This window comes from Dama dama, chromosome 19 (genome assembly GCF_033118175.1).
Source record: "Dama dama isolate Ldn47 chromosome 19, ASM3311817v1, whole genome shotgun sequence".
Classification (NCBI taxonomy): domain Eukaryota; kingdom Metazoa; phylum Chordata; class Mammalia; order Artiodactyla; family Cervidae; genus Dama; species Dama dama.
In genome coordinates, this window is record NC_083699.1 from 6,365,515 (window position 1) to 6,376,525 (window position 11,011).

Below are 11,011 nucleotides of genomic sequence, written 5' to 3' on the forward strand. Positions count from 1 at the left end.
GCATGAATCTAAACAGAGTGAAAGGCTTTGAAGAGGATAGATGGAAACAAATACGAAGATGGAAACAAATCTGAAGTTTTTAAGCAAGAAAAAATACTTAACATTTTGTTAATAGAGTGAATTTAGTCATTTCACTTATCAATCTTGGGAAACACTTTTTTAAAAAAAAATTCTCCTTTTTTCTAATCCCTTGTTGAGTTAATAAAGAAAGTATTAAGGACAGTATATTTGCCTAAAATAAGGAAGTTAAGTTGAGAAACATGGGTAAGTTCAGTCTACACTAACCACATACGAAGTTTCATTTTCAGTCATTTTAACTCACAGAACTGCAAAGAGACATTGAATCTTTAACACTGTTGCTTTTCTCAGAGTGATTCTTAAATGGATTGTGAAAAAATTACCATCCACTAGAATTCATATCACTCAGAAGCGTCTGAAGATGTCCTGAAATTTAGGTGTTTAAGTGAAAAAAAAAATTCTTCCCCCCAATTCGGGAACTAACAAAAAAAATTACAAAAATAAAATATGCCCACCCCTGGAAAAGACTTTTTATGTAAATTAGATTATGAAACAGATAACAAATAAACATTTGTACAATAAATACAAATAAGCCATTTGTACAATACACAAAAAATGCCTATTATAAACAAGTTTATTTTAATAAACATGTTTTCAAGTGTTGATGTAAGGCAAAAGTTCAACCCCCATCTCCACTAAAAGAAAACAAAATGACAAAATGTAGATGAAAGCAGAAGAGGAATTCTATATTTTCACTCTCCATGATAAGCTGGTCATTTCACATCTTGACATATTGCTACTGAACATGGCATGTGAGGTTGGAGGATAGTGAAAGAATGATTGAAATTAAGTGATTGCAACACATGCTTTAAAACTCAAGGCTTCTATTACTGGGTTTGTGACTCAGATGTCATTCCTAATAGGGTTTTTTTTGTTGTTGCTGTTCAGGTTTTAAACTCCTACTAGTTAACCTATGATGATGAATCATAGCCTGTTTCATTCCTTCATCCATTTTAAGACTTTTTTTAACCTACCCAAATTATTAATCAAGTGAATATTAGTAATTATGCGCTCGTGATTTTAACATGCATTGTCTATAATGTATCAGGAACTGTGCCACATGCTGATGATTCAAAGAATAATAAGATAATGTACCCCTCAAATAATAAATTTCAGTGCTCTATGTTCTACTCTGTTAATTGCCCACAAGAATACTAAACATATGTATGACTGGTGTCACTATGTAAAGTGGGGTTTCCAGGTGGCGCTAGTGATGAAGAATTCACTTGCGAAAGCAGGAGACATGAGTTCAATCGCTGGGTCAGGATCGACCCTCTGGAGGAGGGCATGGCGACCCACTTCAGTGTTCTTGCCCGGAGAATTCCATGGACAGAGGATCCTGGTGGATTACAGTCCATAGGGCTGAAAAGAGTCAGACGTGACTGAAGCAACTCAGCACTCACTCACTATGTAAAGTAACAGTGATACAAAAATATTTTTGTTCCTCATACCGAGAAGTTCATAGATTTTATTCCTGAGATTTGAATAAAGCAAAATATATACACAGATAAGGTAAACAGTATTCCTGAATATCTTTTCATAGCTCTGGAGGGAAAGCTATTGAGGAGAGAAATGAAGAATAAATCTTTTCTGCAAAAAGATTCTCTGTTTTAGTAATTGCATTGCATTCACTGTTTTGCACTTCATTTTTGTCCTTTACATAAAAAATACTTACAAAGTGTCCCAGAATTCCCCCTTCATTTTCTGACAAAATCATTCGTAGGTATACGGTCTGTTTGACCTGAAGAGAAATATACATGGTTAGATAAAGGAGAAGGTCCACTGAAAGGGATTTCATTGTGAGGAGTGAGTTAGCACTTGCAAATTGTAGCTGGCACCAGCAACAGCATCATCAAACTGTAGACAAGGTCAGACAAGTGAGGTTTCCACTGCCCGGTCCATGATTTGACTACTGTTTCCCACATCTTGAAGAAGCAGTAATGTTAACAGCTTCCCTGACTTGGAAAACATTTGTGGAAGGGAAACAAAATCAAGTGAAACAAAACAATATTTAGCAATATAAATAGAAATGAAACTTAGCTCTCTTTTCACTTTCCATTATTTTATAAGCCTGTTCCTATTTGTTTCACATTGACATGCATCAGGAGTTGAAGAAGCTCAGGTTCCACTTTGTGTTTATGTTGATGATATAGATAGGTGGAGGATACCAAACTCCGCTCTGCAAACCCAAATGTGCTGACACCAAACAGCCTGTGCAGTGTAACGGTGACCCTCAACGATCTTAATTAGATACCTGCTGCTTAAGTTTTCTGTTACTTTAAGGACTTGGTCTGGGGGGGTTCTGTTCCGTTTGATTATTTTGGTTATGTTTCTGCTTTTGTTTTGCTTTCAGTTTTTAGTCTACAGAGTGAGTCTCAACTTCCTAGGAAAAGAAGATCAAACATCAACATTGTTAATGTTTAAAAAGAACACTAAAGTTACATGCTCTGCTCACCTCCATGGAAGTCTTCACGGTGCGGTAAACAGGAAATGGATTGGGAGAAGGTCATAGGGGCATGAAGACATGCTTTGAATGCCACTTCGTGAGACTGTTGTAAAAGTGAACACTCCCTGTAGAGGCTGACGTGAGACATTGCAAGGTCAGCCTTACTGAAAATGTCCCCAAGGAAAGCAAAGGTGTCAAACAGCCCGTAGCCAAGAACTGAGTCTGTGGGGGCTGGGGACCGGGTTACTGTCAGGAAACCCGAGTGTTAGTAGTGATTCAGCTGTAACCATCAAAAACACAGGTTTTCAACATGGAGCAAGTATTCCCAGATGTGACATTGAAACATAGACTGCTGGGCCATATCTGTGGAGTCTCTGATTCAGCAGGTCTGCACTGAGGCCCAGGAATTTCTAATGGATCTTCAAGTGATGCCATTGTTCCTTTTCTTTTTAAAAAAGTTAATGTCTATTGGAATGTAATTGGTTTAGAGTGCTGTGTTAGCTTCTGCAGTATAGCAAAGTAAATCAGTTATACGCATACACAGATCCCATCTTTTGTAGGCTTCCTTCCCGTTTAGTTCACTGCAGAGCAGTGGATAGAGTTCCCTGCGTGGTACAGTAGGTCCTCATCAGTTATGATTTTTATACATAGCAGTACTCTTGCCTGGAAAATCCCATGGACGGATGAGCCTGGTAGGCTGCAGTCGTTGGGGTCGCTCAGAGTCGGACACGACTGAGGGACTTCACTTTCACTTTTCTCTTTCACGCACTGGAGAAAGAAATGGCAACCCACTCCAGTGTTCTTGCCTGGAGAGTCCCAGGGATGGGGGAGCCTGGTGGGCTGCCGTCTATGGGATCGCAGAGTCGGACACGACTGAAGCGACTTAGCAGCAGCAGCAGCCTACCTCAGTGTATATATGTCAGTGTTTCTGATGGGACCATTGAAAGAGAGGTATGAATCCAATCCAGGACCACATAAAGAAAGTAAATGTGAGAAGCTGCCACCAAAGAAAGTGATAGAACTTGCAGGAGACAGATTTGCTATCCGGAACATTCAAGCTGGAAAGAAAACAATGACAATAGTTACAGTAATAGAAGCTGTTCTAGCTCAGGCTGAAAGAATATGATCCTGATTCATCCTGTCCACTTCTTGAACTTAAAGATCTCTTAGGGTCCTTCTGTATCATACTGAGATTCTACATACTCTAAATACAAGCTTGATTATGACTTTATTAAATTTCATCTCTATATTTTGACAGCAGAGAACTGAAGTCTGTGGAGAAAAACAGACAATAGTAATGGGAAAATCATAGTGAAACATCTCAACAAGATGTACTTTTAAAAAATAATCACACACACAAAAAAATTAATCACATGTACTTAGGAATTCATAGATAGCTGCCAACTGCTAGTGGAAGTTCAGTAGCAACTAATCAACACTTTGGGGGACTTCCCTGGTGGTCCAGTGGTTAAGAATATGACTTCTAATGCAGGAGATATGGGAGATATGGGTTCAAGCCCTGGTCGGGGAACTAAGATGCCACATGCCGTGGGGCAACTAAGCCAGTATGCCACAATTAAAGATCCTGCATGCCACAACGAAGACACAATGCAGCCAAATAAATAAGTATTTTTTAAAATGTCTTGGGCAATGAGTAGCTTGCTGTAATATGTCTCCAATGGCCAAGATGCAAGGAAAATATAACCAACATTTACTGGGTGCCTACTGTGTACTATGACCTCTTCTAGGCACACTTGGAATATTTTTTCCATATATCCTTACAACCACCCTGTATGATGGTGTCATTAAATCATTTTAAAGAAGAGAAATCTGGACTCAGAAACATTAGGAAACTTGCCTGATGTCACATATTTAGTGAGTGTGAGCTGAGTACTAAGGTCTGTCTTACTCTGGTGGCCATTTTGTTTTTTATTATATTACTGGCTTCCTCTCAGCTAGAGAACTGAAAACGCTGAGAAATTTGTCTCTACATTAAACACTTCCCGGGTTCTTCTTTCCTATCTGAAAGTAAAAATGACCAAATTTCTCTTTTTCTTTCCTTCAAATAACAGTCACTAAAGTCCTAGAAAACAAACTGTTTAGTTATTTCACCAAAAGACTCTGGAGAAAGTGGGGTAAAATGCAAAGAGCAGAAGTTTCAGGTGCCAACTAACTTAGATTTAAATCCTGGTCTCCCTAATTTTGTGATTCTGCTTTTCTGGATAACTCACCAGGATGAGGTAAATTATCCATAATTTATATGAGAATATATGAGACCAATGCCATACAACTAAGAATTAAATGACCGAAACATAATTCCTGCCATATTGCAGATGTTGCCAAAATAGTACTTTCTTCTACTTTTCTCTGACTAATGTTCTAAGCCAAAACACTCGGAAAATGTTTTTACTACTTGTCACAGGCTCTCTTGTTTTTCTCAGCAACCCCTTATCTTAACTCTTTCGCTTTTGTTTCCTGTGCCACTGGACTCTTCCGCTTGCAAAGCTTCTAATCTTTCTCTGAGCAAAAAACGACTCGTCTCGCCACCTCCTTAGAAAATACATACGCACAAGATCTAAACACTCGCTGGAGAAGAGATGCTGTCCAAAGGCAAACTTTAAGCAACCTGAATTGCACGTGCATAATTATGCTCCATACTTTAGTTTTTAATGCTTATATTCTTTTGAAATTACTTTTAGTCTTGCCTGATTATAAAAATATATCAGATAATTGTAGAAAATGCTAAAGATACTGACATTTATTTTTAAAAGTTCCTCCAAAATCCTGCAATCCAGGGGGGAAACCATTGTTATTATTCTTGACTATTTCTTACAAGCTTGCACTGTGTGTGTGTATGTGTATTTATAAATGGGATCTTCTGGATTATTTCACTTAAATTATATTCTTTTTCCTTTGCCATTATAAGATGATTTAATAACATAGTTTTAATGGTTACATGTTTCATCATGTAGTCATCCCTGCCTTTTTTGTTTGTTTATAACTCACTACAAGAAGAGCCAAAATAAAAATAGCTATTCAGATTACCATTGCTTGAAAAGTAGGACTAATGAGGGGAGACAAGGTATAATGTGTGTTCAATTTTATAATGGTTTACTTAATACTTTGGAGAGTGGAGAGTGTACAGCTTGGATTTAGCAACAGAATAATTTATTAAAATATCAAAATTTCAGTATCACTGAATAACTCACAAAATATTTTATAATTTCATATTATATATTGCTATTATGAAAATGTTAATAAAATGTTTTGAACTGACCCCTTCCCTGGTAGCCAAACGGTAGTGTCCACCTGCCAGTGTAGGAGATGTGGGTTCAACCCGTGTTGGGAAGATCCCCTGAAGAAGGAAATGGCAACCCACTCCAGTATTCTTGTCTGGAGAATCCCATGGACAATGGAGCGTGGAGGAGTCCATGAGGTCACTAAAGAGTCAGACATGATTTAGCTACTAAACAATTGCAAAACATTTTTGTTATTGTTTGGAAGGCAATCATTCTCTCTAAATAGCTGTTGAAACAAATGAGAATAAAAGTTACTTTTTTATCTTTATGTGTCTATGATACAAAGAGCATTTTTCAAAAAGGGAAATACTGGCTTCTAATCTTATACCAAATACATGTGGTAGATGGATGGGGGTTTATACTCACTAAAAGAAGAAAATTTCAGGTTTTTAGATTGTAATTATTTTGTTTCATATTCAAATTGCTCTGTCTACTCTTTATTCACATCTGCTACATGAATCCCAGCAATTTTTTCATTCAGTGACTCAAATTTTCTAATCTGCAAAATGAAGGCAATTGAGCTAGACAATTTCTTAGGCTCGTAACAGACTTAAAGTCATGAATTTCTGTATTCTAAAAGGTTAATTAGTATGTTTTTTTAAAAATATCAAAGTGCAATTAAATCATATTAGGTGCCTTATTTCTGAAAATAGGAAAGAATACTCTTAAAAAGCTTTATTTGATTTTTCAGACATACTATTATGTATCAGTTATATTAAAAGGTTAGAAATTAGAAAATTGCATAACATATCATAATTAACCATAGTCACTGATTACATGCTTCCCTGGTGGCTCAGATGGTAAGGAATCTGTCCACAATGCAGGAGACCCAGGTTCGATCCCTGGGTCAGGAAGATCCCCTGGAGAAGGGAATGGCAACCCACTCCAGTATGCTTGCCTGGAGAATCCCATGGACAGAGGAGCCTGGTGGGCTGCAACCATGGGACCGCAAAGAGTTGGACACGACTGAACGACTTTCACATTCACTGTTTAGATAGAACTATACTGTGGCTGTTTCCATACTTCTTTATAATGATCATTATTAAATATTTGTTGAGTTCTAACAAAAAGATCTATCAAAAGTATAAATCCAACTGGCCAGTGATCAAAGCCTAATTAAATCGACTAACGGCCTAACACACTGTTGTACAAATATGTGTAGGCACCAAACATGCATCAAAAAGAAGAGACCTGCTTAGTTAAAAAAGAAAAAAATCCTATTATCAGAGTACTGTTAGTTTCAACAGGACAGCCATTTAAATAAGGGAAAATGAATGAAGACATTCCTTTATCTTATAAGACAAAGGATTACATAAGAAAGGAGGCACTACTCAGAATTTCAGTAGTTTAAAATATTTGATAGTATAGATTATTTTGGTTGGCCCAATAAGCACATTCCATAAGAAGTGATTTTCAAAGAGTGTTTTAGGAGTTACAGTCTTATCATATGAAAGCACATTATAATGTGCATTCTTGTTAGCAGTGCCTCTTTGGCTTCTTTTTGACCCTTTTACCTAAATCAATTTTTTGCTTTCTTTAGTTATATCTAAACAATGCCAACATATGTGGTCAAAAGCAAAGAGAAATGTAGTCAGAGCTTTTGTTGGAATCCTGTTGATGAGGACATCATTTGTGGCTTCCATTTGTCTCAGGCACGGAGCTGGGGCCTGGAGGTGAGCTCAGAGTGGTGGTAGAGATCGCCAGGGGTCACTTCAAACATGACCATGACCAATACAGCTTCTACTCTTCATTCTTATCTTTAAAATTGCTCAGACTTTTTCAAGGAGTGTGTAGAAACATGTCTGAGGCACAGCATGCTTCACTTATTTTGTTGATAAAGAGTCTCTGGAATTAGCCAGACAGACTTCTTGGAACAGTAATCGTTTTTAATGGCAAGCTACCATGTCCTCCAACAAAAGCCTTCTTCCCTTCACATATTTCTCTAAGCGGTTTCCTTATTTCCATGTCAGTGTTTACTTCTTTATAAAAGCCTAAAATGCCTTGCATTTTGGCCATGTGAACTAATTTCATTTTTTGGCTTCTAAGTTATTTAAAACAAACAAAAAAATGTTGATCACATGAACTTTCGTCTTCATATCAATCAATATTCCAGATCTTCTTTTAATAAAACTATTGTTTCTGAAGGTGTAAAGAGGCCACCATTCCAGTAATAAAAATAAGTAAGAAGAAAGTATGGTCATTTACTGTTTCAACTACCGAAATTTGTGGTGAAGAATCAAAATGTAGGTATTTCAACCTGCAAAATAGCTGTAGTTAAAATATGAGCTGTTTAACATTAACTTTAATGTTAGCAACCTCACAAATGCCTTCTTCACAAGCCAGGGCCTTGTAGAAAGCCATAAAAGGGAAGGAATATAATTTCGTTTGCTGGCACTTACTGAAAAGCTAAAATAGAAGAGTAACAGAAATCGTATTTGCCAGCTCTACTGAAGGAGTTGTGAAACATCATCTCAGAAGACTGTAAGTTATTGTAAAAATGTTGTAGTTACTGTATTATGAACTACATTTTTTATAAGTTGAAACTTTTGTTTAGCTGAAAATTATTTAGAATAACAAACAACAAAACATAGAAAGATGTACCTATGTTTTTCAAAAACTATTTCATACAGTGATATGGAAGACTTTAAAATTTAGCTCTGAATTGAAATGTGATAATTTTTTATTCCCTGGTGACAATTGGAACTTTCCCAAAGGTAGTTTCCAACTATGATAATGTAGTTTTCAAGTGATGACTTTGAAATAATTCACTTCTTTTTCTGGTTGTGATGGACTGGAAGAACAATAAAACTATATGCTGTGTATTTCTTAAATTCCAAATGTTTTTTTTTGCCTTGAAGGTTATTTTAATTTTATTGAAGTATAGTTGATTGACAACGTTGTGTTAATTCTGCTTGTATAGCAAATTCATTCAGTTATACATAAACATATTCTTTTTCACATTCTTTTCCACTGTGGTTTATCGTAGACTACTGAATACAGCTTCCTGTGCTATATAGTAGGACCTTGTTTATTCATTCTACATACAATAGTTTGCATCTACTAATCCCTGCTCTCAATCCCCCCCTCCTCCATTCTCCTTCCCCCTTGGCAACCAAAGTTTGCTCTCCATGTCTGTGAAGTATATTTCTGTTTGTTTGTGTCATAGTTTAGATTCCATGTATGAGTGATATCATGTGGCATTTATTTTTCTATCTCTGACTTACTGCACACACAGTGTGACACTCTCTCGGTCCATCCATATTGCTGCAAATGGTATTACTTCATTCTTTTATATGGCTGAGTAGTATCCCACTGTATATATACATACCACATCTTTATCCATTCATTTGTTGGTGGACATTTACACTGTTATCATGTATTGGCTAAGGTGGACATTGGAGTGCACATGTCTTTTGAATTATAGTTTTGTCTGGATATATACCCAAGAGTAGGATTGTTGGGTCATAGGGCAGCTCTATTTTTAGTTTTTTAAGGAATCTTCATACTGTTCTCCACAGTAGCTCCACCGGTTTACATTCCCACCAACAGTGTATGAGACTTTCTTTGTCTCCATACCTTCTCCAACATTTGTTATTTGTAGACTTTTTAATGCTGTCCAGTATGAGGTGATACCTCATTGTTGTTTTGATTTGCATTTCTCTAACAATTAGCAATACTGAGCATCACTTCATGTGCATCTTGGCCATCTGTATGTCATCTTTCGAGAAATGTCTAGAAATTCTGAATTTTTTAGTGCAAACTTTGACATGTGAATTTCACTAAAACACACAGTAAGAACTGGCTTGGTATTTACAGTAAGTTATTCCTCTCTTTTAAAATGGCTCATTGGCGATGACTTAAGTAACAGAACCCTTTTAAATATATGTAAATGTGTATAGAAATTGGCAGAGATTTTGCAAAATCCATAAGCTTTGAACTACAGATATATATATGGAATTGTGCATTATATAGGGAAAGTTTGAATAACACGCCACTCAGTCAGAACTCCCCCAGATAAGTGTCAGCTACGGGTCTTTTTGCTGTTGCTGCAATAATGCACACTTCAGTTCACCTGAAAGAATGACTCCTTGTATTGACTACTGAATTACGTCATTACATTCTTCTGGATTTTCAGTGTAAGTGTGAAAGTTTTATGAAATTGTTTTTAATTCCTTTTCTAGTTACAACTTTTCAATCTGTGTAATATCCAAGAGAACATAACAAGAATATAAATCAATTTATATCTCTGCATTTTTTTTTTTAGTAAAAAGAAAACTAAACTTTTCTGACATTTTTTCTGAGATTGCTTTTTTATACTATCTGAAAAACAAATTTATCTTCAAATTTAATTAAAAAATAAAGCCTCTTGCCAAATATGGAATTAGCATTTTTTTCTTTTAGAGAACTTTGTTCCCTGTAAGAACAATTTCTACTGTTGAGGTTCTAAGTCCCAAAATAGCTTTAAAGTGGAAAGGTTTTTAAGGAACCTAAATACTTATTTTCTGTTTTAGCTGAACTTACGAATGCCTCTCTCCTTCCATCCACAGCCTTCACGCACATACATCTGAATAAGCCCATCACACACAATTTCCTCCCTGGATCAAGGGTTTGTAGTCCATGGCTGAGGCAATGCAAATGTTATGCAAATGAGTCCCTGGGATACATGTTAATAAAAGGTATAAAATGCAATGTTACGAACCTGCTGGCTTCTTTATCTCATATTACATATTTGCAGAATAGGTTTAAACAATGGATGAATTTACATACAGCTTCATGCTCTATAGGGAAATACAGTTGCTTCAGTATCAGATCAGGGGAAACATGACGCCTTCAAACCAGGAAGAGAAAATCTTGACCTTGCCTCCTTCTTTATTTTAGTGGTTTGGCTCACCAAAGACAAACACCCTTAAACTATTTGGGGAAGTAGATTCTTTCATCAGTTTGGGGACTTCTCTAGGCTTCTGTTTCATATGCTCTCTAACTCTGGCTGTGATGTTTCCTGGTGTATTAAAACACTCAATAAAATCTCTGCTTTCAGTCCTGCATTTTCTTATCACACTAGGAATTCTCTCCCATGCTCAGTTGCCCATGCATTTTATTTTTCTTTTCTTGGCTTTCTACCCATGATATTCCTTAACCTAATTTACTGCTTTGAATTTCTATGTTGAAGACCACTCATTTCTTGTAC

At 36.4% G+C, this 11,011-nt stretch overlaps 1 long non-coding RNA gene across 1 annotated transcript; it reads right to left on the minus strand.

Moving 5' to 3' along the window:
• Positions 1-854: 854 nt before the first annotated feature.
• Positions 855-2,644, minus strand: LOC133073862 (uncharacterized). The gene is made up of 3 exons (XR_009697055.1): positions 2,534-2,644; positions 1,754-1,819; positions 855-1,440 (listed from the first exon to the last, which is right to left on the minus strand). It is a non-coding gene; the product is annotated as an uncharacterized LOC133073862 (long non-coding RNA).
• Between the last annotated feature and the right edge of the window lie 8,367 nt (positions 2,645-11,011).